The sequence below is a fragment of the Saimiri boliviensis genome, chromosome 15 (assembly GCF_048565385.1).
Source record: "Saimiri boliviensis isolate mSaiBol1 chromosome 15, mSaiBol1.pri, whole genome shotgun sequence".
Lineage (NCBI taxonomy): Eukaryota > Metazoa > Chordata > Mammalia > Primates > Cebidae > Saimiri > Saimiri boliviensis.
The window spans coordinates 18252834-18279796 of NC_133463.1; the positions used below are offsets into that span (position 1 = coordinate 18252834).

Here is a 26963-nt window from a genome sequence, read left to right on the forward strand (position 1 = left end):
CACTGAAAACAACTAAAAATGCTGGAAAATATTGAAAATATCTGAAATGAATCTATGAGCAGTTAATAAAATAAGTAATCTGGCAAAAACAGTAAAACCAGGAATGCAACAAGTAATCAAAGTACTGAAGCTGGCTTTCACCTCAATGTCAAATTCAAGTGGGTGAACCTGAGTTTTAGGATTTTCATAACCTCATGGGTCAATGGAACAAAAAACAATGAAGCCCAGAATCTAGCCAAAGTATGGAGCACCTTCCAGTAACTCTTCCTATTGGAGTACAATGAGCATTAATTATTACATTCAACACTCATTTTTAAAAAACAGCTTGAGTCAAAAATAAATAAATAAAAAGAAATAATATATAGCTTGAGTTAAATCATGTGCAGTTTGATAACCATCAGTTAAGAGAACATGATACAAATTTATGCAGGTTGGCAAAAAGATAGTCATCTCTTGGATTTGTTACCCATTTTGATGAACTTAATTGCAAAGGCAATTAAGACTAACTGCAATGCAACTTAAGGAACTCTAACTAGAACAATGTATAAAAAAGCAGTTTAGTAAGATTCAGAAAAAGCTATTTTCTCTTAACACCATTTGTTTACATTTAATAAAGTAAGAGAACACGAAGCCTTCTGTATTTAGCATATGTAATTATAACGCTTTGTTTAAAATAGAAGAGACAAAGAATTAAGAAAGCAAAAATAACTTAATTTGCATTGAAGCACATGGTACTTCTTGTTCAAAAGAAATTCATTTATAATCAACACTTTACAAAGAAATTTAAAAGTTAAGCCCTATCATCTGACATCAACAAAACTTTCTCATTAAAAAAATACTTTGTTCACAGACATAGAAACTAGAACGGAGGTTACCAGAGGCTGGGGAGAGCAGGGGATATCAAGTTATTGTTTAAGGGGTACAGAATTTCTGTTTGGGATAATAAAAAAGTTGAGGAAATTTATAATGGTGATCACTGAACAACATTGTGAATGTACTTAATGCTACCCAAATTGTGCACTTCTAAATCGTTAAAATGGAAAGTTTTATGTTAGGCATATTTTACCACAATAAAAACAACGCAAAAGAAAAAATATTTTTATGCAATTCATTAAAGTTAGGAATTCTCTCTAGTCTGAAATTCACGCAAACAAATATGCTCTTAAAATTGGACCAGGGGAGCACTGCCTTTGGTCATCCAATCACTGATTCAAATCCAGTGTTCACTCTTCCTAACTATAGAGTCTTGATACAAGTTATATTCTAAACCTCAGTTTTCTCCACCAGGATAATGAAAAAGTACCTGGACACAGTTGTTACAGGATTAAAATAGATAGTGATGATATTCATAAAGATAATCCAGGAAGATAATCAAGGTGTTTTTATCCAGTTTTCTCCCAAGTGCAAATAAAGTCATCAACTAAAATTTGCAAACCTTAAAAGTCATCTCTCTTTAACTAGCATGATACAGTTTGGGTATTTGTCCGTACCCGATCTCATGTTGAGATGTAATCCCCCATATCTGAGGTGGAGCCTGGTGGGAGGTGTTTGGATCATGGGGGTGGATCCCTGATGAATGGCGTAGACCAGAGGTCCCCAAACTTTTTACACAGGGGGCCAGTTCACTGTCCCTCAGACCGTTGGCAGGCAGGACTATCCAAGGTGTGACACCCTTCACAGCCAGCGCTGCTGCCTCCACTATCCCAGACCGCGGTATCCAGTGTCACAGGCCCAGCACTGCCTCCAGTGCTGTATACAGGGATGGCGGTGATCAGCCTGTGACACTGTGTATACAGCGTCCTGGAAATCTGCAGCGGCGGTGGCCTCTTCTGTGGGAAGCCCACTGCTGCATGTTTCCCCTATTATAAGACACCTCCTAAAAATAAGACAGCCCCCATCTTTTGGGGGTAAAATTAATATAAGACAGGGTCTTATAATAGGGGAAACACGGTGTGTAGTAATGTCAGGGGAGACTTTTGGGCAAAGGGAGGTTATAGGGGCCATTATGTTGTTGTACATTTGGGGGAGTATGGAGGCCCTTGTACTTTGTAGTAATGGTTATAGTGCTTTGCCTTTCTTCCTACTTCTGCTGTTATTTCACACTGCTTCTGGTGATGTGGGCCCAGCAGCCACAGACCGCATGTGCGTCATATGACGCACTTCCGGAGCTGTGACGCGTGCATCCCGCGTCACCAGAGTAGTACTGTACGTGAGCCATGCCGCGCTTTGCTCTCACTGACCACCAATCAAAGAGGTGCCCCTTTCTGAAGAGCAGCGGGGGCCGGATAAATGGCCTCAGGGGGCCGCATGCGGCCCAAGGGCTGTAGTTTGGGGACCCCTGGCACAGACCATCCCCTTGACAAGTGAGTGTTCCGAGTTCAGTCATCTGGTCGTTTAAAAGTGTGTGGCAGTGCAGCAAACCATCATAGCACATGTATGCCTACGTAACAAACCTGCACATTCTGCACATGTATCCCAGAACTTAATTTTTTTTAAAAAAAGTGTGTGGCACTTTCCCTTCCCCACCCACACTCTCTCTCTCACACTTGCTCCTGCTTTTACCACAGGATGTGCCTGTTCCCCCTTTGCCTTCCGCCATCACTGAAAGCTCCCTGAGGCTTCACCAGAAGCCAAACAGATGCCAGTACCATGCTTCCTATAAAGCCTGCAGAACCATGAGCCAATTAAACCTCTTTTCCATTTTTTTTTTTTTAAGACGGAGTTTCGCTCTTGTCCCCTAGGATAGAGTGCAATGGTGTGATCTTTGCTCACTGCAACCTCCGCCTCCTGGTTCAAGTGATTCTCCTGCCTCAGCCTCCCAAGTAGCTGTGATTATAGGCACCCATCACCATGCCCGGCTAATTTTTTTTTTTTTTTTGTATTTTTAGTAGAGACCAGGTTTTGACATGTTGGCCAGGCTTGTCTCGAACTCCTGACCCCAGGTGATCCACCGACCTCACCCTCCCAAAGTTCTGGGATTACAGCTATGAGCTACTGCACCTGGTCTAAACCTCTTTTCTTTCTAAATTACCCCATCTCAGGTTATTTCTTGGTAGCAAAGCAAGAATAGCCTAATACACAGTGCTTTGATGATATATTCAGGTATATCAATGACTTGACTCAATTCTTTAAAATGATTTCTGCCTCTCTAAAGAGCAGACATTACTCAATCTTGTTCCCTTTGCTCCCATTTAAATGGCCAGCTTCTCTAAGTTACAGCAAGAGACAGACATGGTATTTTAAAAGGAAGCAAACTGAAGATTCATTATCAAGTAAAAGTTTGACCACAGTGCTCCCCTTTTCAAGTTTTGGCTAGCCAGCACTCATGGTACTCAACGTAATAGTCAATTTTCAGTCATCTGCATCAATAATTGGCATGCATTTAAAAATGTTAAACCAGTCAGAAATTTCCCCAAGTGTTTCAGAGTCTAAATCACAAATTTACTTTTAGGAGACAAAACATGGCCAGCATTAGGTGGTGGTTAATTTTTTGAAGAATGACAAATCCCTTTTAATGGAAAAATAGCTTACACACACTCACATGATAGGCCTTCTTCTTCTGGTAACCACTGACTGAGAAAAGCACAAAATAACATAATATTATTGTGAATTTATGTTTAAATGGATTTAATTCATCACAACAGTATTTATATTTAAAATATGCTTGTATATATGTAAGAGGTTTTTGGTTTTTTTTAAGTTTACTGTTTGAAATATACATGAATTCATGAAGGTCCTGTCAATTACCAGATTCTCTTGGGATTTGTCACCAGCAGTTGGGAATACAGGACAGAAGGTAAGACTGGAAGAACAAATCAGCAGAGGCAAAGTGTGTGTATATGCATACATCCCTCCCTGCACCTCCCCTACACACATACACGCACACTCTAGAAAAAATATGCATCATTCAGTATAGCAACATACCTCTTTTAATATGCTGATATAATTCAAACTAATAACAAAAATTTATATGACCAAGGTTTAAAAGAGGACACAACAAAGAACACACAATATTTAACCCTTATCAAATTATATACACCAGCACTTTACCTTCTCTATCCAACAGCATATTTTGTATTACAAAGACAGAATATCATTTTTAAAGTAACTCATAGCACAAACTTAATTCTAGTATTTTATTTTTCACCTTATACCTACCCTAATTACAGCCAAATAATTATTCATGATTTCCTGAACATGGCTTGGGCATTACTACTGCCACACTTTTACCCAATTTATTTCCTGATTTTAGAATTAATTCCCTCACTCCCAAGAAAGTCATGTCAACTTTAACATCTCTAACACATAGGTACAAAGAGAAAAATGAAATTCAGTCATAGTTGGACACCAGAATTGCTTATTTCAAGATTTACAGGAGAAGCTTTAAAAACCCCAAAGTAACCACTGCTCAACGAAACAAGAGAGGACACAAACAGATGGAAAAACATTCCATGCTCATGGTTAGGAAGAATCAATATTGTGAAAATGCCTGTACTGCCCAAAGTAATTTACAGATTCAACGCTATCCCCATGGAGCTACCAATGACCTTCTTCACAGAACTGGAAAAAACCACCTTAAACTTCATATGGAACCAAAAGAGTGACTGCATAGCCAAGTCACTTCTAAGCAAAAAGAACAAAGTGGCAGGCAAAGTGGGAATTTCAAACTATACTACAAGGCTACAGTAATCAAAACAGCATGGTACTACTGGTACCAAAACAGAGATATAGACCAATGGAACAGAAAGGCCTCGGAGGCAACACCACACATCTACAACCATCTGATCTTTGACAAACTTGACAAAAACAAGCAATGGGGAAAGGATTCCCTGTTTAATAAATGGTGTTGGGAAAACTGGCTAGCCATGTGCAGAAAGCAGAAACTGGACCCCTTCCTGACACCTTACACTAAAACTAACTCCAGATGGATTAAAGACTTAAACATAAGACCTAAAACCATAAAAACCCTAGAAGAAAATCTAGGCAAAACCATTCAGGATATAGGCATAGGCAAGGACTTCATGACCAAAACACCAAAAGCATTGGCAACAAAAGCCAAAATAGACAAATGGGACATAGTTAAACTCCAGAGCTTCTGCACAGCAAAAGAAACAGTCATTAGAGTGAATCGGCAACCAATAGAATGGGAAAAAAATTTTGCAATCTACTCATCTGACAAAGGGCTGGTATCCAGAATCTACAAAGAACTAAAACAGATTTACAAGAAAAGAACAAACAAGCCCATTCAAAAGTGGGTGAAGGATATGAACAGACACTTTGCAAAAGAAGACATACATGAGGCCATCAAACATGAAAAAATGCTCATCATCACTGGTCATTAGAGAAATGCAAATCAAAACTACATTGAGATACCATCTTATGCCAGTTAGAATGGTGATCATTAAAAAATCTGGAGGCAACAGATGCTGGAGAGGATGTGGAGAAACAGGAACACTTTTACAATGTTGGAGGAAGTGTAAATTAGTTCAATCACTGTGGAAGACAGTGTGGCGATTCCTCAAGGACCTAGACATAGAAATTCCATTTGCCACAGCAATCCAATTACTGTATTACCTTATATCCAAAGGATTATAAATCGTTCTACTATAAGGACACATGCACATGAATGTTCACTGTAGCACTGTTTTACAATAGCAAAGACCTGGAACCAACCCAAATGCCCATCAATAATAGACTGGACAGGGAAAATGTGACACATATACACCATGGAATACTATGCAGTCATCAAAAATAATGAGTTTGTGTCCTCTGTAGGGACATGGATGAATCTGGAAACCATCATTCTCAGCAAACTGACACAAGAACAGCAAACTGACACAAGAAACACTGCATGTTCTCACTCATAGGTGGGTGCTGAACAATGAGAACACATGGACACAGGGAGGGGAGCATCACACACTGAGGTCTGTTGGTGGGAAATAGGGGAGGGACAGCGGGGAGTGGGGAGTTGGGGAGAGATAGCATGGTGAGAAATGCCAGATATAGGTGATGGGGAAGAAGGCAGCAAATCACACTGCCATGTGTGTACCTATGCAACAATCTTGCATGTTCTTCACATGTACCCCAAAACCTAAAATGCAATTTAAAAAACACTCCAAAGTAACTAATTTGAGAAAGCTGAAAGTTTCATTTTGTTGCTGTTTTTTTTTATTGGAGACAAGAGTCTCCCTCTGTCACCCAGGCTGGGGTGCAGTGAAGCAGTCTCGGATAACAGCAACCTCTAGCTCCTGGGTTCAAGCTAGTCTCCTGCCTCAGTCTCCCGAGTAGCCGGGATTACAGGTGTGTGCCACCACACCCAGCTAGTAGACACAGGGTTTCACCATGTTGGCCAGGCTGGTTTCAAATTCCTTACCTCAAGTGATCTGCCTGCCTTGGCCTCCCACAGTGCGGGGATTACAGGCATAAGCCACTGAGCCCAGCCAAATTTTGTTTTGTTTTGAGATGGGGTCTTGCTCTGTCACCCAAGTTGGAGTACAGTAGTGTGATCAAGGCTCACTGCAGGCTTGACCTCCTCAAGGGATCCTCCTGTCTCTCAGTCTCTCTAGTAGCTGAGGACACAGGTGTGTACCACCATGCCCAGCTCATTAAAAAAAAATTTTTTTTGTAGAGATGGAATCTCCCCATGTTGCCCAGGCTGGTCTAGAACTCCTGGACTCAAGCAATCGTCCCGTCTCAACCTCCCAAAGTGCTGAGTATAAGCCACTGTGCCCCACCAAAGCTTTAAGTTTTAATTCATTCTGTGAACAGTTAAGAATAAGTTGGATATACTACAAGCAGTTTACAGCTGATGACTAATACATATTTAAAGAGCCCCTTATTTAGAACCTGGGATACAAACTGGTACCACAGTAGCTTTGCTTATTTGAGGTAATGTTTCTAGTACATTTGATTTTAAAATTATGACTCATGTTACTGAAAACTTTCTAAAGTGTTGGGCAGAAAACAATTTTCAGAAGTAGTCAAGTAAACATTTAATTGGGAAGCAGAGACCACCCTATATAAAGAAAATAAAATTTGGTGCTGCAGAGGCTAAAGCAACTCCATCTTGGATGCTAATCTACCATGTTGACTTCTGATTAACCTGTTCTGGGAAGGCCTCTAAGATTTCCAGTTTATCTTTTGTTTTCTGTGTAACAGCACAGACTTACCGTCAATCTCGCCCTTAGGTCAAAACAACCTTCACGCTATCGTTCTTCAGTTGTCCTACACATTCCTTCTGAAACACGTACACCCCTTCCCTATTGTGTGTAAGCCCTGGTTTAGGGGATAATGGGATCCACCCTCTTGTCTTGCTGCTGCCTGAACACAGGCATGGCTTCTGCTCTTAAGTTCCTATTAAACACTTCTTTCTGAGAAACTGGAGAGGTTGGCCTTCCTCAGCTCTCTCAAACTTTGGGGGTAGGTTTGCATAGCCCTGTCCGCCAAAGAAGAGTCACTTACTGTATTACTATACTTTAAAACTTCTAAGTCTTTCTTACATCGCTGTTTGAGCAAAAATTGGTGCAAACTTCTGGAAGGTAATTTGGCCACGTTTATCAAAGACTTAAAACCGCACCTAACACTGTAACTAGTTATATACTACTTCTAGGAATTAACCTTAAGAAAACAATCATGGATGAGCATGAAGATTTAGCAACAAAGATTTTCATTACAGCATTGTTTATAATAGTGAAAAACTGTAAACACTCTAAATATCCAACAATAAGGAATGACTGATTGTAAAAATAGAAATATGAAATATTTACAATCATTTAAAGTAAGTGCTGCAAAACATAAACGTTCAAACTATCTCCCAAGTGATCAGAATTTAATTTTTGAACACTATTTTAAATTTGTAGTAAAAAAAAAAGCACAATGTACATGTTAAATTTGTAAATTCATAGAGACAGAAAGTAGATTACTAGTTGCCATGGGCTGAGGGAGGAGGGGAGTGGGGAGTGCTAATGGGGTACAGTTTCTTTTTGAGGTGATGAAAACGCTCTGCAATTAGAGCAGTAAAGGTTGCACAACTTTGTGAATAAACTAAAAACCACTGAATTGTACATTTAAAAGGGTGAATTTTATGGCATGCAAATTATTTCTTTAAAATGCACATACTCAAACACTTCAGAGTTTTAACTTGTTGGGAATCCTACCAAAATATTAACTTATGTTGCCAGGTAATGTGTTTATATGAATCTTAAATCAGGCTGTCCCTTGGCACCTCTCTGCATATATGTGAATGTTTCATATACATGTTACTGATTCACAAAGTTTGGGCTCTGCACTGGCCTTCATCCAAGTTAGAGCATGTGTCAGAAATTCATTCCTTTTCCATGTGGCTATCCAGTTGTTTTAGCACAATTTGTTGAAAAGGCTCTTCTTTCCCCCATTGGATGGCCTTGGTACCCTTGCCAAAAATTAGCTGACCACAGACGCGGTAGTTTATTTTTCTACTCTCAGTTCTATTCCAATGATCTATGTGTTTAAGCTTATGCCAGTTCCAGTACCCACTGTCTTGATTACTGTTGTTCTGTACAAAGTTCTGACATCAATAAGTGTGAGTCCTCCTTTGTTCTTTGTTTCTAGATTGTTTGTATTATTTTGGGTCCTTTGAAACTCCATATACTTTTTTCAAATCACTATGTCCATTTCTATAGCAATCAGCTGGGATTCTTAAAGGGAATCTACAGATCAGTTTGGGGAGTGCTGCCATCTCAACAATATTAAGTTTTCCAATCCATGAACATGGGATATTCTTCCATTTATTTAGATCTTTAATTTCTTTCAACATTGTTTTGTAGTTTTCAGACAATATATTTTGTATTCCCTTTGCTAAATTTATTCCTAAGTATTTTATGCTTTTGTGTGCTACTAAAAATTGAGTTGTTTCCATTTCATTTTCAGGTTGTCCATTTCAAGGGTACAGAAATACCACTGATTTTTGTATGTCAATCTTGCATCCTGCAACTTTACTAAACTCATTATTAGTGCTAAAAATTCTTTAGTAGATTCCTTAGTATTTTCTATATAGATAATCATGTCATCTATGACTAGTTTTACTTTTTCCTTTCTAATCTTGATGTTTTTTATTTCTTTCTTGCCTAAGTGACCTGGCTAGAACCTCTAGTTCAATGCTGAATTACAAGCAACACAAGTAGACATCTTTACCTTGTTCCTGGTCTTACAAGGAAAGCATCTAGTCTTTACCATTAAGCACAACATTTGCTGTGAGTTTCTTCTAAGTGCCCTTTACTAGGTTGAGGAAGTTCCCTTCTATTCCTAGTTTTCTGAGTGGTTTTATCATAAAAGGGTGTTGGATTCTGTTAAATGCTTTTCCTGCATCTACTGAGATGAGAACATGGCTTTTGTTTTTTATTCTACTGACATGGTATATTACATTAATAGTAAAAGAGACTGAACATGGGTAAATGACAATGATCCAGAGCTGCTGAATTAACCATATCTGGAGCCAACTAACTCTGGATCTTCTAGGTAAATCTTATTGGGTATAAGAATTTGGAACAAGTTTTTTGTTACTTGCTGCTAAAGAAATTCTGGCTGATACAATGAGTGGCGTGCTGGAGCTGACACACATTAGTTCACGAGAGCCAATTCTGTACACATCTTCCCCACGCCATTCAGTGATACTGTATTGACAACTTCAAATCAGCCATGATAAGAGGATGTACACTAGTCTCTACTGAAGGACAGAGAAGACTGGAATAGGAACATTCAGTGCTAGTAGTTAAAATAAGCAGAAATTGGTAAGCGCCATTTTTCTTTAAGATATCCAATTGCTACATATTTACCAGCAAACCACTGGATACAATTCTATTTCAAAGTTTTCCTTTCATCAAATCTACCTTTTAATTCCCATAATCAAGTTAATAACAATAATAAATAAGTTATTAAAATAAGTATCTGGGTTTCCAATAAGACCTTATTAGGAAAAAAAGTCTCCAGTATTTCTATAAAAGAATATTTCATAATATGGAAAACTACTATTATAATTTTTAAAAAATGGATTATGAAACATTACACACAGTAGGAAAAAGAACATATTTCAATGAACAGATTAGCAGGATTACCGAGCTAAACACCAATATGTTCACAATGTTATCTCTGGGTAGTAACATTACAAATGATTATGATATTTTTGCCTGTTTTTTCCCTTGATTTTTAAAATGATGAACATGTATTAACTTATTAATAAATTCATATTTTCAAAAGGAAGAAATGTAATTTTTGTCCATGAACACAAGATGACACTTTTTTTCCTTCTATTTGTATCTAGGAAGAACCTATACAATCCCTTGCAGGTAGGAAAGTGGCACTAGTCCTTTAACTGGGTGATTCTTTGTTGATATTTGTAATACAAAATTATAAACTTGTTCTCTACTTCAAGAAAATGTGGTCATAAATTGACTTACAATATGCATTATAAGAAAAATGCTAAAGTCTTCACACACAATTGCTTTGGAAATAATGTGATCTGATTCATGAAACTGCCCTACCTCTATTCCTAAAGAGGATATGCTAAAGTGAAGTAGCACTGGACCAAGAGGGAGAAGATTAGGTTTCTAGTTCTAGAGCTTAACCTTGTTAGCCATGTGACCTCTGGCAAGGAGCAATCTCTCTGAACCTAAATCTCATTTGTTAAATGGAGCTAATAACACCCATTCCTCTTCACAGGATGAGATAAAAGTATATGAAGACTATCAGATGGAAGATGGTATTATATTCCACTGCTTCATTCCATAAACATTTTAAATCTTATAGCAACTGTATTTTCATTTTGATTAAAAAAACCCACAAAACAGCTTTATCATCAGGAAGTTTGTGATGCCAGTTTCCTTGGTAATAGGGTAATTTGCTCAGTGCTTTGAAGATCTCTGTAGCCAAAAAACAGTTTTAAAAAAATATTTTATTTACTGTTTTACTTTTTAATTTACCTAAAAAAAACCCAAAGATGATGCCAACAGACTAGCATTACCACAACATAACACTAGAAAAGCCAAGAAAGCTATAGATTGATTTCAATTGGAAATATTGCTGCAAAAGCCGTAAATAAAGTATTAGAAAGTAGAATCATCAATAGAGTACATGTTTTTTTGTTTTAAAAGAACAATATATTTTAACCAAGTAAGAATCATCCTAGATTTTTAAGGATAAATTAGTATTAGGATATCTGTTAAGGTAATTTACTCTCTTAGACAAAGGTAAAAAACTTAAAAGTATCTTAACAAATGACCCAAAATCTTGTGAATAAAATAACCACTCCCATATAAAAACTCCTAATATTCAAACATATTTGAAGAAACAATCATTCCCAAGTAAATATTTCCTAATAAAGAAAAAGGCAAAACTGTTATTTGCTGGTGATTGTGAAACAGACAAGAAACGGGACAGAAAAACTACTAGAAACAATAAACTTAGTATACAACTGACTTACAAAATTAATTCAAAAATTAATAGTTTGCCTACATACAACCAATTAGGTAGAAAACAAAATGAAGAAAAATATTTCATTTATATCTGCAATGAAATAAAAGTAAATCTGAGTATAAACAACAAATATTGTAAAGGCCTTTATGAAGAAAATTTTCATCTCTATTGAAGGACAGAGAAGACTAGAATAGGAACATTCAATGCTGGTAGTTAAAATGAACAGGAGGAGGAAGTGGAGAAAAAAAGAAGGAAGATGAGAGCGACTTTACCAGTCAGGTTCCCAGCAGAAAACTGATGACAAACTCAAGGCGGTAAGTGAAGAGAACTTCATAAAGGGGCTGTTTACTGAGATCTGGCCAGGGTGCAGCAGCCAGGGGCTAGCAATAGTGGGAAGCTGTTACTACTGGACCCTAGTGAAGACTGTCATTGTGGGAGAGAAGACAAGAAGTGTGACCTTAGGTAAACAAACACAGCCCTCCAGGGGTAGAAGCTGGGAATGTACCCTAAACTCTCTTCCCACCCGCCCATCCCCTTTTAGGCCTCCCATTGGCCAACCCAACCCGAAGCCGGATGGTATGAGCTGCACTCCACAGAGGTTAGCCTCTTTCCCCAGAGAGTAAGATGAAGAGTAGAGAACATGTTTGAATGAGCAAAAGGAATAACCAGCACAGCAGCTATTCTCCTTTGACTGTTTATGCCAGGCACCGCTCTAAGCACTTTATTTGGATTCATCCTTTTAATTCTCACATGGTCTAATAATGCCAATTAACCCCAAAACGACAAATGCAAACAATTCCAGTGAAAATACTTGGTGTGTAGAGAGAAGAGGGGCATTTTTGACAAATGATAGATTCTTCTAGAATAAACATACATGCAAGATTGAGGAGGAAAGAGAAAAATAGTCCTATCAAATATAAACTATTAAGCTATTAATTTAAATGGTTTGATACTGAAACATGAACAGACAGATCAATGGAAAAGAAGATAAAATCCAGGCCAGGTGCGGTGGCTCACGCCTCTAATCCCAGCACCTTGGGAGGCCAAAGAAGGTGGATAGCTTGGCCCTGAGTTTGAGACCAGCCTGGGCAACATGCCAAAACCCCATCTCTACAAAATATACAAAAATTTAGCCAGGCGAGCGGTGTACGCCTGTGGTCCCAGCTACTCAGGAGTCTGAGGTGGGAGAATCATTTGAACTCAGGAGATGGAGGTTGCAGTGAGCCAAGAATACACCACACTGTACTCCAGCCTGGGTGACAGAGTGAGATACTGTTTGAAAAAAAAAAATAGTAAAAAATAAAATTCCAGGAACAGACCAAAATACATGCAAGAATTTCACATGTGACAGAGGTGGTGTTTCAAATAAATGGAGGAAAGAAGCCGTATTTAATAAATGATTCAGGAGAAACTGGCTAGTAAGTAGAGGAGGAAAGGCTAAATTTCAGCTTATTCCTTATACCACAATAAATTCCAGATGAAGCAAAGATCAAAACATGAGAAACAAACTGTGGAAGCAGAAGCATAAAGAATAATGTAAAAGAACTGTATAAGAACACAACAATGAAAGTACTATCTTGAAGCAGAAAAGATAATATTCTAAGCAGGATATAGCACCAGAAGCCTTAAAAGGAAAACAAACAAACAAACAAACAACAACAAAAAAAGACACATTTCATTAAATAAAACCACCACACACAAAAAACTACCATAAAAAGTCAAAAGACAAGCGATTAGATAAAATACTGGTAATATTGTAATAAAACTTTATTTTCCTTATAATATTACTCTTGCAACAATATAACGACCAGATATGTATTTCTGAAAAATACAAATGCTATTAACATAAAAACATGCATAGCATTACTTTAAATAGAAGCAAAACAAACCTAAGATGATACCTTTCTATCTTAACCTATCACACTGGCAAGGATTAGAAAGACTGGTAATACCTCACTGCCAGTATAGGTATGGAGATGGTAATGAGAAAGAAACAACAGATACCCACATTATTCAAAGGCTCACTAGGTCAACTCAGGAACCAAACACATTAGAATAGGTTCAAATAAACCCTCATTATCTGGACTGTCCCTACACTTGCTCAGGAATTAAACAGATCTGGATAATGCCATATCCCTCACCATTTGAACTCACTGTGCTAATTCAAGAAAAGGAAACAATTTAGACAGGGTAGGCACTGTGAAAATGTACATACAGTTTTGTAGTGAGAATGTAAGTTGGCATTACCCTTTCAGAGTTACCAAAGTTGTAAATGTACATACCTTCTGACTCAAGTTCTACCACTTCTAGAAATGTATGTCACAGACATTAGCATAGGAATGTAAAAATATATATGCAGGATATTTACTGCAGCACTGTTTGAAAGTACTATTAGAAAGAAAGAAAGAAAGAAAGAAAGAAAGAAAGAAAGAAAGAAAGAAAGAAAGAAACCCAACAACCAAAACACTGTTACCAGCCTAAGTATCTTGATTAATAGAGACCTGATTAAATTACAGTCTATTCACAGAATGAAAATCAAGAAATCCTAGTTTTTCAAAGGTGATTGGTATGTACTGGGAAAAGACCATTTAGTAAATCTTCTTAGACCAGGAACCAAAATGTAATTGTAAATACTGAAAATGATAGCTGATTTTCAAATTTTGACTTGAAAAGTGAGACAGAATGATACAAGTTTAAATTATTTTACATTTGACAAAATTTAAGTTACAATTTCCACTACACAAATTCTTAGATTAAAAGAATCAATCAAGCACTGACTTTATTTTTTAATTTTTTTGACAAAATTGTATAATAGCACTATTAGATATCCATCATGTTTTTCCTCTTATGGGACAATTACAAAGATATTTCTGCAAAAATTCTAAGGGGTTCCATTCATTTTCCTAAGGTCCTCTCTTCAATCATCTAGAGTGTCAAATCAGGCTTCCTTACAGCATCTATCACATCATAAACCTTGATAATTTTCTTCAATTGTCAGTATGTCAATAGTTTTGAGTTCTTTAATATCACACTCATGAACTTTATAAACACATGCATATTTTGTGAGAAGAGCAATTTCAGTTTGCAACTGTTTTTATTCTCTATTAAAATTGTTATTAAGTGGTCAGGAGGAAAATCAGAGTGAAGACATTTGTTTACATAATCAATGTAGTAACACAGATGCTAAGCAGGTGATTAAATGAAACGGCCCATGTACTATACTGATATAAAGATGTTCATGATATATTTATAGAATAATATGTAGTATGATTCCATTTGCTTAAAAAGGACTTTCATATGTGTATATCTACAATACATATATATACATATACAATACATATGAAAATATCAACCTTTATATGTGGACAAATGTTCAGAAAAAACATTTAGGAAACTATAAACATTGCTTAACTCTGGGGAACTGCTAAGAAGGGGTTTCCTTTAAGTGTATTTTATATCATTCTAAATTATTTAATTTTGGCCAGGTGCAGTGGCTCATGCCTTTTATTCCAGCACTTTTGGGAGGCTGAGGAGGACAGATCACTTGAGGTCAGAAGTTCAAGACCAGCCTGGTCAACATGGTGAAACCCTGTCTCTACTAAAGGCAAAAATGAGCCAGGTGTGGTGGCAGGCACCTGCAACTCCAGCTACTCGGGAGGCTGAGGCAGGAGAATTGCTTCAATCAGGTGGTGGAGGTTGCAGTGAGCTGAGATTGAGCTTGCACCACTGCACTTGGCAATAGAGTGGGACTCTATCTCAAAAAAAATTTAATTTTGCCACAAAAAGGTAATAATACAACATTTATATTATTGCCAATAATATTTATAATAATGTATTTACAGTAATGGTGATGTTGATGATATAATTAGATTTTAAATTAAATACATAGTAATGATAATCTACAATCCCAGCTTTTAGGAGTTTAAACTAAGCCCTAACTTATAAGAGGCATTAAACTTAGAAATCTCAAATACTAATTACGTTAAACCATTTAAATTACATTCTTATACAACACTTGATACAAGACTTAATAACCCTGGCATTTTTTTTCAAATCTAATTACTTCAGACAGAAAACCTTTGTTTACCTCATTATACTTTAGAGAGAGGATCTGGTCTCTGATTACCAATTTTGAGATTTGAGATTTAAAATTTGAAATTTAAGAAATGGGCAAAAGATAAGAAAAACTAACTCCTAATCATGACACAAAAAATACCTATACTCACTGAAGCAACTTTAACTGTTCTAAAACCTTTCCTATGAAAAAAGAGAGATGTGTTCATTTTATACTAAAATTCCAATAAATGTTAAAAATGAAATAATAGTCATTTCTCAACGTGTGCTACCAGAGGGATCCAGTATCTTTTCAAAGCATCCAAGAAACAGAATTACACATTGTTAAAAGATCCATTGACAGAATAATGGATTTGAATGTAACAGTACAAAAAATTCATTGATATGGTTTCAGATCCCACGTTGTAACTAACTTTTACAAAATCACTACTTGTTAAGTTTTAGTGTCATATCATAGAACATTCACCATTATATGAAAAGGCTTCTAAAATACACCTCCAACTAACATCTGAGTGGGGCCAAATTTTCTTCACATACTTCAGCCAAAGCAACACACTACAACAAATTCAATGCAAAGCCTAAAGTGAAATACAGCTGTCTTCTATGAAGGTAGACCTTAATGAGATTTGCAAATGTAAAGAAATGCCACTCTCCTCTTCCACTTTGGAAAATATATTTGTTCTCATTTATTATTATTTTTTTTTATTGCATTTTAGGTTTTGGGGTACATGTGAAGAACATGCAAGACTGTTGCATAGGTACACACATGGCAGTGTGGTTTGCTGATATTTGTTCATTTAAAACATGTTATTTATGTTAACATGTAATTGGTATTTCTTTTAAATGAATAGTATTTAGCTCTTTTCTCAGTTTTAATTTCTAATACAATAAATATCAGCATATAAAATCCATATGAACAAAAGTTCTTTGGAGTCTTCAGAATAATAAAAGTGGAAAGGGATCCTGAAAAAAAAATTTAAGAATCATTATCACAGTCTATTCTATAAATCAAAAGGCAAAGAGGTGAAAGCAATTTGCTTACAACCAGGATGAACACGCAGAAGGTGAATGTCAGATACCAAATTTGTTTTTTTTTTTTTTAAGATAGAAGTCAATGCTTTTTAAAGAGATGAGAAAAAAAATATTTATAGTCTTCTATATTAACCTACATATTGACATTTCCAGGGCTCTTCATTTCTTCCTATGGTTTCGAGTTTCCATCTGGTGTCATTTCCTGTCAACCTAAAGAACTTAATCTTTTAGTATTTCTTATAAGGTAGGTCTGATAGCTACAAATTCTTTGTGTAGGAACGTATTTATTTCACCTTCATTTTAGTTTTGCTAAATATAGACTTCTTCACAGACAGTGTTCTTCTTCCAGCACTTCGAATATGTCACCCCACTGCCTTGGGCCTCCACCAATACTGATGAGAAAGTGCTCTTAGTCATGCTGATGATTCCCTGTGTAGTGAGTTGATTTTCTCTCACTGCTTTCAAGATATTCTTCTTGTCTTTCAGAAGTTTGACTATGTCTAGGCATGGGTTACTTTGCATTAATCCTAGTCACATTCACTGACCTTCTGGATGCGTATTGTTTTTCATCAAACACGGGAAATTGTCCAAAAGTTCATTTTTCTGACCCTTTCTCCTTTTTGGATTCTCATTACACACGTTACACACTTAATGTTTTTCACAGATTTCTGAGGCTTGGTTCAATTTTCTTCTGTCCTTTTTCTGTTTTCAAGACTGAATAATTTCTATTGGTCTGTTGTCAAATTCATGGATTCATTTCCTTGTCATTTCGAATCTGCTATGAGCCCCTCTCGTGAATTTTTAACTTCAGATTTGTATTCTTCAACTCTAGAACTTCCATTTGATTTTTAAAGCTTTTGACTTTGGAGTAAATTATTCACAGAAAAGTTGTAAAGACAGTACAGAGTGTTCCTATATATGTTTCCCTAATGTCAATATTTTCTCCTAATGCTAGTATCTTACATAACTGTGTTATACTTACATATTATATGTATAGACACATACATCTACAAATACACAAACGTGTCCTATATAACACATTTACATTAACAGACATAATGGAAATGTCTTACATAACCATGGTGCATTTATCAGAAATAAATTTCCATTGGTGCAACACCACAAACTAAAATATAGACTTTATTTAGATGTCACCAGTTTTTCCATTGTTATTTTCCTGTCCAGGATTCAATACACGATGTCACATTGCATTCAGTCATTATGTTTCTTTGATCACCTCTGACCTGTAATAATTTCTTAATTTTTCCTTGTTTTCCATGACCTTGACAGGTTTGATGAGTACTGGTCAGGTGCTCTTACAGAATGACTCTGAGTTTGGCTTTATCTGTCGTTTTCTCATGATTAGATTCAGGGGAATCTAATAGATACGTTTTAGTGGAGAACACTACAGAGATCATTATCTTATCATCATATCTTACATCATGGAGCGGTTTTTTGGTTATTTTTAAAAATAATTTCTGTATTCTTGTTGAGAATCTCAATTTGTTGACACTGTTATACTTTATTTAAATATATTAAGTTCTTTTCACATATTTATAGTAGCTTAAGTCTTTACTAAATCCAACATTTAGGGACATTCGGAGATAATTTCTACTAACTTTTTTCCTTGCATATATATCACCCTCTGTTTCTTTACATGTCTTAAAATTTTTTTGGTTGTTAAACCTAGGGATTTTAGATAATGCAGCAACTCAGAATTTTGATTGTTTTCCCCACTACAGAGCAGTTGCCATTTTCTTTCTTGTTTAGCATCATGATCAAGACAAATATGTGAAATCTGTCTCCTCTGTGGTACACAATCATTGATATCTCTGCTCAGTTCTTAAAAAATATGCTCTCATTTTTTTTGAGCCTGCCTCCCTCTAAGTTGTCCCTTTGTACAATTTAGCAGTCACTCTGAAACTGAACAGAGGTTGTGTTCAAATACCTCAACAGAGCAAGGCTTCCATCTCTGTTGATGGACATGTGTATGGACAGGGGAGTGAATTCAAAGTTCAGTCTGTTTTCAAGTTTGCTCCGAGTTGAACTTCCCATAGGGAGAAATTTCAAGTCTCCTATGTGCAAGCATATACCTTTGGAACCAGCCAAAAGTATGTAAATAAATATCTTCGGCTTTCTAAGGTCTCTGTTGTGCATATGCACAGCCTCATCCAGGAATATTCTTGCCCCAAACACTACTAAATCTTCAGGCTATTTGAGCTGAGCCCCTGGTCCTCCCTTGTACCTCTGGAAACTCATATCCACAGCATTACCCACCACTCCAAAGAATTAAGCCCCCTTCAAACTGAGGTCCTTATGTTCTGCTTTTCATTGGCTGTACCTCCATGCCAACCAAGCTGGGGCAGAACTAGGGGAATGTGGGTAGCCTCAAGCTGGAATGGCCACCGATTCCCACTATTCTCACTCCAAATTTAAGAGCATAACATTTTTCACTTTTATACAACTGGCCTTTAGTCAATCTCCAGAGCACTGAAATGGCTGCTTTAGAAAACTAATGTAAGGTCAGGTGTAGTGGTTCATGTCTGTAACGCCAGCACTTTGGGATGCCAAGGGAAAGGATTTGAGGACAGGAGTTCAAGACCAGCCTGGACAACATAGTGAGACACCGTCTCTACAAAAAAAAAATATTTTAAGTTAGCTGGGTGTGGTGGCACATGTCTGTGGGACCAGCTACTCTGAGCCTGAGGTGGGAGGATCACTTAAACACAGTCAATCAGGGCTGCAGTGAGCCCTGATCACGCTACTGCACTTAAAAAAAAATTTTTTTTTTTAAGAAATAAAAATTCTATTAAATTTTCATATTGTTTGGACCAATAATTCCACCACTTCTATAAAAACTATCCTTAAGGAAATAAATACCAAAATATGGAGAAAGCTGTAATTAGCATGTCCTTACAAAGTTATTGCTAACAGCAAAATTTTAAAGCATAAGTATTTAGCAGAGCTGGACACTAATGAAACTATGGTATACACATCCGATAAATTACATAATCCTTAAAAGTTAAAATTATAGAAATTATTCCATTGTAAACTTCTTAATTCTTCCCATTGACAAAAGTTAGTAAGATTAATTTTACTCAAGTTGTGGCAGACTGCTAGTTGTCTCCCAAAACATCTATTCGCATGTTCTTCCTGAGCATATGATCAGCCACAAAGGCTCCATTTTCCAGCCTCCCTTATAGGTAGACATAGCCATGTCACTAAGTTCTCACCAGTCAGGCAACGTGAAAGAAATGGCAAACTTCCTGCTCACCTCCTCGATGGCAAACTGTCCTGAATTTCCTCTGTCTCCTCCCCACAGGCTGAAGTATGAAATTGCACAATCATGACAAGTGGATCCCTGTATTACTTCATGGAGCAGAACAGAGTATCTCCAACCTACTACAGCAAAATGAAATGTTACCTTATTATGAAGACTAAGTGACAGTAAAAATCCATATTTTATAAAGTATTACATGGCCAGGTGAGATGGCTCACATCTGTAATCCCAACACCTTGGGAAACCAAGGCAGGCGGATCACTTGAGTCCAGGAGTTCAAGCCTAGCCTGGTCCCATGGCGAAACCCTGTCTCTAATAAAAAAAACAAAAATTAACAGGGCATGGTGGCACATACCAGTAGTCCCAGTTACTCAAGAGGCTGAGGTGGGAGGACTGCTTGAGCCCAGGAGGAGGAGGCTGCAGTGAGCCAAGATGATGCCACCGCACTCCAGCCTGAGCGACGGAGTGAGACCCTGTCACACACACACACACACACACACACACAAAGTATGATATCCCCCAAAGCTGTAAAATTAAATGTACCAAATGATTAAAACTACCTTAAAATATGAATATGTATATAAACATAGGAAATACATAAAAATAATATTTGGTCATAGAATTATGAAGTATTCTTTATTGAACTTTCAGTAATCCTGTTTAAATTACTTTCACAATTTTAAAAGTTGAATTTGTTTTTGTTTTTTGAGATGGAGTCTCGCTCCACTGCCCAGGATGGAATGCAGTGGCATGATCTTGGCTCACTGCAAACTCTGCCTCCTGCATTCAAGCGATTCTCCTGCCTCAGCCTCCCAAGTAGCTGGGACTACAGGCGCATGCCACCATGCCTGGCTAATTTTTCTGTTTTTAGTAGAGAGAGGGTTTCACCATGTTGGCCAGGCTGATCTCGAACTCCTCACCTCAGGTGATCCGCCTGCTTCAGCCTCCCAAAGTGCTGGGATTACAGGCATGAGCCACCATATCTAGCCAAAATTGCTGATTTAAACAACTGAAGATATAAATAATAAAACAGTGAACAGATTTAAGTTCCAAAACAGATTTAAGTAACTTTTATCCTATCCACTTTCATATTATAAAACATGGGTCCTCTGGCCAATGTTCCGAATCCAAGGTGCTTGGTCTGCAACCCAATGTCATTTGCATTCTTTAATAAGTGAAGAATTATCTACTCATATTTCTCAAGGGCACTAGCTAGTAAGTAGCCTTAACCAGTAAGACTAACTCTAAATAACTAAATCAACCTTCTGTATGTTTTTTTTTTTTAAAAACTTTTAATCTTTCATATTATTTTTTTAAGAGAAAATAATGCCTCAATGCAAGGAGATACAAGAACTAGACCTGAAAAGCTTTATGAAACTTCCCTTAACCTAATAATCTGTCTAAAGAAGGATGAGAGCTGTTGCCACTGTGAAAAGCATAGCTTCTCATAAAATAGCAATTTAAGATTAAAATTCCCTCCTCCCAAAACCAAGAAACTAAAACAGCCCAATCCAAAGAAAGCAAAATAAATGTAAAAACTTTGCTGCCCTCTCATATTTGAAACTACATAATCCCTCTAAAAATGTAGCCAATTTATATATAGTATCTTGGTATTTCCCAATAACTAAGATTAGAAGGAGGAAAAGTATATAATCCTATAATATATTGCTACAAATCTAATTATAAAAATGGTACCCCTGACTTCCTAGTAATATGTACCATAAAATGTCCATGTTTAGAGCTGTGCTGTCCAATTAGAATCACTAGCCCTCTATAGCTACAGAATACTTGAAATGGTGATAGTCAGAATTGATGTGTATGTTCCCAGTAGACAATACACACTGAATTTTGAACTTATTATCTAAAAACTGTTAAATATATGAACATCTTTGTAATTTTGATTACATGTTAAACTGATAGAGCTTTACATTTAGTGGGTTAAATAAAATTAATTTCATCTGATTTACTTTTTAAAATATGCCTACAAACAAATTAAAATTATATATGTGGCCCACAGTTTATTTCTACTGGACACCAATGGTATCATACCTGAATGAGCTGATCCAGTTCCTAAAAAGCAGAATTTTATAACCATTGCCTTTTGGCTTAGTGCTATCTAGTTCCGTATTTTTATGCTGAAAACAAAGAAGGTATGTTGATCTGGGGTTATGTCCTGGGTTTATGTCCCACAGATTACTGAAGATAAGGGCTGCCTATAGTCAACCCACTACTCAACAACAGGGTCCAATCTATTGGAAGAAACAAGGTCCCAGGAGAAATCTAGAGACCTTTGTGAAGTCTTTAAGGGCTGAAAATCTGCCCCTCATTCTGACCTTGCCATCCATCAGCTTTATATGAGACTGTGAATGCTATACCACTTCAAGAAGCTCTCCAGAAGCCCTTTGACATCATTCTAAGAAATAACAGTAGCCACCTTGAGGTGGCAAAGAGTAGTTTAAAACAGAAATGATTGAATGCTATGGCAGAGAAGGGGTGGCATTGTGGGAAGGGGAAAAAGGAGGAAATGTGTGTAGAACAGACAGCTGGACTCTCCATAGGACTGAGTCACTGACAGGACTTGATAACGGTTTGATTCACTTGCTACATTTGCGGAATATCTACTTTGTGGAAAAGCACTGGGCTTATGAAAGTGAAATAAACAGTGTCCACTCTTTTTCTTTCTTTTTTTTTTTTTTGGAGACGGAGTTTCGCTCTTTTAGCCCAGGCTGGAGTACAATGGTGTGATCTTGGCCAACTGCAACCTCCGCCTCCTGGACTTAAGCGATTCTTGTGCGTGCCACCTTACCCGGCAATTTTTTTTGTATTTTTAGTAGAGATGGGGTTTTACCATGTTGGCCAGGGTGGTCTTGAACTCCTGACCTCAGGTGATCCACCTGCCTTGGCCTCCCAAAATGCTGGATTACAGGCATGAGCCACTGTGCTCGGGCAAAAGTGTCCACTCTTAAGCACATATTCTAACCAAACACAATGAAGTCAGAACAGATCAGTGGACAAGGTCAGCTGTGCTAAGAGTTAACACTAGGCGGTAACCTTAAGGGCTGAAAACAGAGTTGGTTAATAAAGTCAAATAAATCAGAAGAGAAAAAGCTAAGGGCAACTGGACTCAGAATACAAAGAAAGTTAGGGATTCATGTAACCTAGGGGTATCCTAGGGGTATGATAAGTGAATTCCAAGAACCCTTTGAAGTGTTACAAACATTTCTGCATAGCCTCCCCAACTCCCATTTTTGGAGGAGGTGGAAATAATTCATAGTAATTAACAGATTCTCTGAGGCAGTAGTCTCTAAAATTTTAATGCATTTATTATCTATTATTTATCTACACATACAAACACTCTATGGAACGTAAATAAAATTAGGATCAAAAAAATTAAAAATAAATACAAGTAAAATCCTCAAGTTTTATTTTTCCATTTCCAGTGGTTCTTCTTGCACAGCCCACTTCAATCCTGCTCTAAGGTGTCCTAGCATTAAAATAAAGACATTTAAAAATATCACTGATGGGGAGAAGAGAGTGAGTAAGGTTTTAAAAACCACACCTCAAACAGAAATAAGCTGAGGCCAACCACAAAAATCCTCAGACTCACTTCTACAAAGTTTTTCTCCAAAAATGAATTTGGAGAATTTTCATTGTGAGAAAAAGAAAACATTAAACTGAAAAATGATGTTTCTACAGATCTCAGATAATCTGCGTTCTGCTCTTACCTTCAAATTGTCCTCTTGTATATTAACATTTAAAAATTCCTTTAAATGTTCGTAAGATATAAATTGTCCTTAAACACTTAAAAGAGTTAGAAGTTATCTAAAATGGGTCTTATTTTCTATTTTTCTTACTATAACGAGAAGCACCACAAAATTAAAAGTACTTGATTTAGAGGGAGATTATGTGTGCCAATAGCTTTAACACTGAGTGCTTCTGTAGTACATTCAGTTACATGCATCAACATTTTTTCCTCCCAGTCCACATTCTCAGTTGTAGAAAAATATTTATCTTGTCACCTTTCTTTTACCATGTATTAAAAATATAAAAAGATAACTAGTCATAATCACTGACAATTAGCTAATGCAACATATTAAGATCTTTATCAAACTAGTATATTGAAGACAAAAAGTTTACAGGTGGGAGATTTATAAAATACCGAAAACTTATATTAATAATAAACTTACTTCTATTATTACATCATTACAGCAACTAAAGACTTACTAGTCGAAATTTGGCAGTACAGGTTGAACATTAAAAATAAGGCAAAAAAAACACAGTTAAGTTCGCCACAAATATGACAAAATGTTCATTCTCAATAGAAAATAATTCAAAAAGTGATATAAAATATACTAAGCTGATAACAGAAAAACAAGAGCCAATAGAAATAACTCATAGAAGATACAGGCATACCTCGCTTTACTGTGCTTTTCAGATACTGAATTTTTTTTTTCTCTTACAAAATAAAAGTTTGTGGCAACTCTGCACTTAGCAAGTCTACTGGCACCATTTTCCTAACTGCATCTGCTCACTTCCCTGTCACATTTTGATACTTATTACAGTACTTCAAACTTTTAAATTATAATATTTGTTATGATGATCTGTGATAGTGATCTTTAATGATACTACTGTAATTGTCTGAGGTGCCATGAACCTTGTCCATATAAGACTCAAACTTAATGAAGAATTCCTTCTTATTGATGAGCAAAGAAAGCGGTTTCCAGAGTTGAAACTTACTTCTGGTGAAGATGTTGTGAACACTGCTGAAATGACAATAAAGAACTCAGAATGTTACATAAACTTGGTTAATAAAGCAGGGTTTGAGAGGACTGACTCCAATTTTGGAAGAGGTTTTACCTGTGGATAAAATGCTATTAAACAGCATCACATGCTACAGAAAAATCTTTTATGAAAGTGAAAGTCCATCCATGCAGCAAATGTCACTGTTATCTTATTTTAAGAAATTGCCACATCTACCCAACCTTTAGCAACCCCCACCCTGATCAGTCAGCAGCCATCAACTGTGGCAAGATCCTCGACAAGCAGAAAGACTACAACTTGATGAAGGTTCAGATTGTTAGCCTTTTTTTAGCAATAACATTTTTAAATTAAATTGTGTACATTGTTTTTATTACCCATAATGCTACTGCCCACTTAACAGATTTCAGTATAGTGCAAACGTAACTTTTACATGCACGGGGAAACCAAAAGATTCACGTAACTTGACTTATTGTGATATTAGCTTTATTGTGATGGTCTGAACCCAAAATATCTCTGAGGTATGCCTATGGGTAGAGCAGGTGCTTAATAATAAACATATATTGTAAGTTTAATATCAACAAAAATTCCAGAAATGGAAACTAAATATATTGGAAATATAAACTGGTATCATCTTTCTGGAAACAAAGTTCACAATATGCTTTGATCTAGTAATTACACTAGGAAATTATTTCAAAATTCAATATTCATGTATAAAAATGATCATCACAATATTTCTGCACAAAAAATAGTTGAATAAAATATTCTAAAATGTTAAGAATGATAATTATCTTTGGGTGGAAGAACTATGGATACTGCTTACTTTCTTCTTTATATTTTTTTCATATATTCCATGTATTTTTAACAAGCATACATTAACTTTAGTCCAAAAAAAACTGAAGTTACTTTTTAAAGGTCCTTTTAGCAAATATTACCCAGTTCTTCTTATAGAAACAAATAATGAATGTTTGCTATTTCTATTCCAATGGACAGGGCGTTCCTATTCTAATTCTAGATTTACACCTCCCACTTACCAAAAACATCAGCCTCCACACCAGCCCAGCAGAGGAGCTTTAGTTAGAGAGAGATCTAAGTTTAAATCCTAGAAATACCACTTATAGTTGTGTTACTTTGGGCACCTTACTTTTCTAAACCTCAATGCATTCTTAAATAAGACTTGCATATATTATATTTATATATTTAGAGATTAAGATAGTTCCAATATTACAAAGGGCAATTCAGAAAGTGTATAAAGATGAAGGTGGAATCTTGGAGGAGGTAGGTGGGAAGAACACAATTTGGGAGGCATCCAAAGCAAAGTTATGGTGACATATGTTCTGACATGGTAAGCATGAGACTAAATAAGTTTTTCTTTATTTTTTTGTAAAGAACACTTACTATGTGATGCATACTAGGGGCACAGCAGTGAACAGGGTAAACAGGACTCCTGTTTGCTGACCACATATTCAACAGCAGTGAAGGTAGAGGGTGAGGTGGAAGTGGATGCCAGGTAGAAACATACAAATCAAATGAGTGTGGTGTGTCATAAATAAAACAAAGTGTAATGAGTGATGAGATAGATGGAAGATGGGTGCTATTTTGAATAGGATGATCAAGGAAGCCTCCTCTGCAAAGACTAGGCTGACCCTTGAATGACATGGAACAACTGGAAGAGCTTGAGTCTTAGGAAACAGCCAGTGCAAAGACAAGGATGAGAACAAAGCTGGCATGTTCACAAACAGCAGGAATATGAAAGGACAAGAGACTGAAGAGGTAGCAGGGACCAGATCATATGGTGTCACATCATGAAAAGGAGTTTGAATTTTGTTTCACTGTGATGAGAACCCACTGATGTTTTCAACAGACTGACATGATCTTACTGCATCTTAAAAATTACTTCAACCAAATTGTGGAGGTAGAATTCTAGTGACAGGAGGCTACTGTAACTGACTATACACGCTTTGAACTAGGTAGGACTGACAGCACTGCAGTGGCAGAATAAAACAGAATTCCCATGGAGGCTGATTTCAACTCTATCTTTCAAACCAAACACAAAGATGTCACTTCGTAAAAACTTCCCTGGTTCTCCCAGCTTCAGGTGTCATCACTTAACTTCATACACCATTCTGGTGAGAACATGTATTAAAACATATTGCAATTGTCTATTTACAAAGCTGCTTTTTCTACTGGGTCACACCCCAAGAATGAAGGCAGGAACAATGTCTTCTATATTTTTTTAACATCTAGCAAAGTGCCTGGCATATAGTAAGTGTTCAGTAAATTTAACTGAAAGAATGAACAAATAAATTTGAAACTGTCAAAGCCATCTGTAATAGTTTCCTAGGGTTTTATCACAGTACCATAAATCGGG

At 36.6% G+C, this 26963-nt stretch overlaps 1 protein-coding gene across 5 annotated transcripts in view; it reads right to left on the minus strand.

Moving 5' to 3' along the window:
- PDE7A (phosphodiesterase 7A) overlaps positions 1–26963 on the minus strand; it is a 122425-nt gene that overhangs the window by 80311 nt on the left and 15151 nt on the right. Inside the window, exon 2 of one of the 5 annotated variants that reach the window (XM_074386703.1) lies at positions 1–26963. This exon is cut by the window's left edge and continues 13453 nt beyond it; it is cut by the window's right edge and continues 2139 nt beyond it. The exons of the other annotated variants lie outside the window; for them this stretch is intronic. The gene's annotated coding sequence lies outside the window, so the exon portion shown is untranslated. 5 annotated transcript variants of the gene reach the window in all.